Source organism: Nannospalax galili, unplaced genomic scaffold (assembly GCF_000622305.1).
Source record: "Nannospalax galili isolate Female #2095 unplaced genomic scaffold, S.galili_v1.0 scaffold395, whole genome shotgun sequence".
In the NCBI taxonomy this organism is placed as follows: domain Eukaryota; kingdom Metazoa; phylum Chordata; class Mammalia; order Rodentia; family Spalacidae; genus Nannospalax; species Nannospalax galili.
In genome coordinates this window covers 1,214,439-1,219,473 of record NW_008335527.1, presented here as the reverse complement: position 1 = coordinate 1,219,473, position 5,035 = coordinate 1,214,439, and positions in this window count along the sequence as shown.

The window sequence follows — 5,035 nt, the reverse complement described above, 5'->3', positions numbered from 1 at the left end:
CCATTTGCTTGGTATATTTTTTTCCATCCTTTCACTTTGAGATAGTGTCTGTCCTTGAAAGTGAGATGAGTTTCTTGCAGTAGGTTCTTTTTTAGTTTTTTTTTAAAAATATTTTATTTACTATTTTTATTTTATGTGTATGAGTGCATTGCCTGCTTGTATGTGAGCCCACCTGTGTCATGCAATGCCACAGAGGGTAGAAGAGGGCTTCGGATTCCCCTGGAAGTGGAGTTAAGGATGGTTTGTAGCTGCCATGTGGGTGCTGGGAAACAAAACCAGGTCCTCTGCAAGATCAGTCAGTGCTCTTAACCACTGAGCCATCTCTCCAACCCAACATTTTTAGTTTTTTAAGAGTTCTCCACACTCTTTCCATAGAGGTTGCACAAGTTTGCAATCCCACAAGCAGTGAATGAGCATTCCCCTTTCTCCACATCCTCACCAGCATTTGGTATCATTTGTACTCTTGATCCTAGCCAGTCTGATTGGAGTAATATGATACCTCAGGGTGGTTTTAATTTGCATTTCCCTAATTACTAATGATGTTGAACACATTTTGAGATGTTTCTTAGCCATCTTTATTTCTTTCTTTGAGAACTCTCTGTTTAGATCTTTACCCATCTTTTAATTGGGTCATTTGGTTTCTCGATTCTTTGTTTTTTGAGTTCTTTACATATTCTGGATGTCAAACCCCTGTCAGTAGTGTCACTAGTGAAGATTTTTTCCCATTGTCTGGGTTTTCTCTTCACTTTTTTGATTGTTTCTTTTGCTGTACAGAAGCTTTTTTTGTGGGGGAAACTCAGAGCACCTTAAGATGGTTTTATCAGCCCTGGTGTCAAGGAGGCATTTGAAAGGTTTATTGTCTATTTTTATGGTTAATTTTGGATGGGTACTTTCTGTAATACTGGTTAACCATAATGTTTGTGGCTTCCCTCTTGTTAGTGGGGCTGAGGCTTGCCCCAGAAGGAGTTTAAAGGTGGCAAAAGTTTGCTATCTCTGTCATATTTAGATGTGGGGTCTCTCCCTTCCCTCGTGGGTTGCTGGCCACCAGTCCACGAGGACAAAGGGAGAAGAAGTGACAAATGGGGTCAGGATGGCCAGTAAGCACTGATGGGAGAAAGCCCTTCCGGGGAGGCAGGTTCAGTGATACAAACAGCTCCAGACTCAGTGAAACAGCTCCGTTTATTCAGTGGGGGTCAGGGAAAATATAGTGTGTAGACAGCAGACAATGCTTCAGCTGATAGGTGCTCATAGTATGCTTTATTTACATATGGCAGGGGATCCTATCATCCGACTATGGGGAAATGCCTAATTATCATATAGAAAAAACCTGGGGGTAGTTTTCACTCCAGTTAACTATGCCAAAGGTCATGTTCCAAATAAGGACAGGCATCCGTGCTTGGCGGCACTTTTCAGGTAAGTCAGGCAGAGAGCAGGAGGCCCCCACTGAGAAGTGGAGTCCTTCCATATAGCACTGAGCCCCTCAGAGCTATCCGGACATGGAGGACTACATCCCTAGCAACAGAGCCCTCCAACACTTTTCAGTTTAATGATGTTCTACTTGTTGATTGCTGACCTTAATTCCTGAGCAACTGCTGTCTGATTTAGAAAATCCTTTCCTATACCTATATCTTGTAATTACTGCCAATATTTTCTTCTAATAGTTTCAGGATTTCCAGTTTCACATTGAGGTCATTGATCCATTTGGAGTTGACTTTTGTGCAAGGTGAAAAATACAGATCTAGTTTCATTCTACAGGTGGAGATCCAGTTTTGCCAGCAACATTTGTTGAAGATGCTGTCCTTCCTCCATTGTGTGTTCTTTGTCAAATATCAGGTAGCTGAAATTGCATGTATTTGGGTTTGGATCTTCAATGATGTTACATTGATCTATGTGTCCATTTTTGTGCCAGTACAATGCTGTTTGTAAGACTATAGCTCTGTAATATACTTTAAGATCTGGTATAGTAATCCCCCCAGTGTTGCTCTTTGTGCTCAGGGTTGCTTTGGCTATCTGGGGTCTTTTGTGCTTCCATATGAATTTAAGGATGGTTTTTTCTATTTCTGTGAATTATGTCATGGAAATTTTTATTGGGATTGCATTGAATCTATATATTGCTTTTGGTAGGATGGTCATTTACACAATATTAATTCTTCCAATCCATGAGAATGGGAGGTCCTTCCATCTCCTGGTGTCTTTCTCAATCTCTTTAACGATTGAAAATTTCATGGTAGAGATCTTTGGTGTCTTTCTTCAGATTTATTCCAAGATTTTTTTTTGCAGCTACCATGAATGGGAGCATTTGCCTGTTTTCTTTCTCCAATTGCTTGTTATTGGTATATAGAAAGGCTACTGATTTTTGTAGATTGATTTTATAACCTGCCACTATACTGAAAGTGTTGACCAGTTCTAGGAGTTTTCTGGTGGAGCTTTTGGGATCTCTTAGGTATAGTATCATATCATCTGCAAAAAGTGATACTTTGACCTCTTCTTTTCTAATTAGTATTCCTTTAATTGCTTTCTCCTGTCTTATTGCTCTAGCAAGAGTTTCAAGCACTATGTTGAAAAAGAGTGGGGATAGTGGACATCCTTGTCTGGTTCCTGATTTAAATGGGAATTCTTCTAGTTTTTCTCCAGTTAGAATGATGTTGGCTGTGTTTTTGTTGTATATAGCTTTAATTATGTTGAGGTGTGTTCCCTCCAGTCCAATTCCCTCTAGGACTTTAAACATAAATGCATGCTGAATTTTGTCAAAAGCTTTTTCTGCATCTATTGAGATGACAATGTGTTTTTTGTCTTTTAGTCAATTTATATGATTAATGCCTCTTATTGACTTGTGTATATTGAACCATCTCTGCATCTCTGGAATAAAGCCTACTTGATCACAGTGAGTGATCTTTTTGATATACTTGTGGTTTGCAAGCATTTTGTTGAGAATTTTTGCATCTATGTTCATTAAGGATATGGGTCTATAGTTTTGTTTTTGGTTGTGTCTTTACCTGGCTGTGGTATTTGATGCTGGTTCCATAGAAGGAATTTGGGGGTTCTCCCTCTGTTTCTATCATTTTGAATAATTTAAGTAGTATTGGTTGGAGGTCTTTAAATGTCTGGTAGGATTCTGCTGTAAATCCTTCTGGGCCTGGGCTTTTTTTAGTTGGGAGGCTTTGTATTACTGTTTCAATTTCCTCATAGGTTATAGGTCTATTTAAGCTGTTGATCTCTTCTGGGTTTAGTTTTTGTGGTTCCCATCCTTTTAGATATCTGTCCATTTCTTTTAGGTTTTCAAATTTAATAGAGTATAGACTTTTAAAATATTCCCTTATAATGTTCTGGATCTTTTTGGTGTCAGTTGTCATGTTTCCTCTTTCATCTCTGATTTTGTTGATTTGGAGGTTCTCTTTCTTTCTTTTGGTTAACTGGCCTAGTGATCTGTCAGTCTTATTTATCTTTTCAAAGAACCAGCTCTTAGGTTCATTGATTCTTTGTATTGTTTTCTTTGTTTTTATTTCATTAGTTTCTGCTCTGATCTTTGTTATTTCTTCTCTTCTGCTGAGTTTGGGTTTCATTTTTTCTTGCCTTTCCAGGGTCTTGAGTTGCAGTGTTAGGTCATTTATTTGGCCTCTAATTTTTTAATGTAAGCACTCAGAACTATAAACTTTCCTTTAGGATTGCTTTTGAAGTGTCCCAGAGGTTGTGTTCTGTTGTATTGTCCTTTCCAGGGTCTTGAGTTGCAGTGTTAGGTCATTTATTTGGCCTCTAATTTTTTAATGTAAGCACTCAGAACTATAAACTTTCCTTTAGGATTGCTTTTGAAGTGTCCCAGAGGTTGTATTGAATTATATTGTCCTTTCATTGAATTCCAGGAATTCTTTTATTTCTTTCTTAATTTCTCCTTTGACCCACTCATTGTTTAGGAGTGTGTTGTTCAATCGACCCACTCATTGTTTAGGAACGTGTTGTTCAATCGCCATGAGTTCGTGTAGTGACTAGGGTTTTGTCCAGTGTTGATTTTGAGCTTTATTGCATCATGGTCCAATTTTGTATTTGTTGAGGTTTGTTTTGTGGCCCAGTATGTGGTCAGTTTTTGAAAACGTTCCATGGGGTGCTGAGTAGAAAGTGTATTCTTTGGTGCTTGGGTGGAATATTCAAAAGATGTCTGTTAGGTCCATTTGATGTATGGTATCATTTAATTCAGATGTCTCTCTGTTTATTCTTTGTCCAGTTGACCTGTCTAATGAAGATAGTGGGGTATTGAAGTCCCCTACTATTACTGAGTTGGGGTTAATCTGTGTCTTAAAGTCCTATAGTGTTGTTTTTAAGAATTTCGGTGCAGCATAGTTTGGTGCATATATATTAAGGATTGTAATTTCTTCTTGGTTAACTGTTCCTTTGATCAGAATGAAGTGACCCTCTGTATCTCTTCTGATTAGTTTTACTTCAAAGTCTATTTTGTCAGATATTGAATTGCAACCCCTGCTTGTTTCTTAGTGCCATTTGCTTGGAATATTCTTTTCCATCCTTTTACCTTAAGGTAGTGCCTGTCCTTGAAGGTGAGATGGGTTTCTTGCAGACAGCAAAGAGATGGATTTTGTTTCTTAATCCATTCACTTAGCCTGTGTCTTTTGACTTGGGAGTTCAGTCCATTGATATTTAAGGTTATTATTGAAAGATGTATATTGGTTGTTGTCATTTTGATTGCTGTTTGTATTCTCTGTGTAATTTTGTGTTTCCTAGCTCTGATCTCTGTATTGCTTCAAGTATTCTTTGAAGGGCTGGTTTTGTGAACATGTATTCTTTCAGGATATTCATGTCATGGAAGATTTTTCTTTCTCCCTCAGCTATAATAGACATTTTTGCTGGTTAAAGTAGTCTGGGCTGGCATCTATTGTCAAGTAGAACTGGAAATACCTTAGTCCAGGCTCTTCTGGCTTTCATAGTTTGCACTGATAATTCTGATGGGTTTTCCTTTGTATGTGACTTGTTTTTCTTTTTCCGCTTTCAATATTCTCTCTTTGTTCTGTACATTTAATGCTTTCAC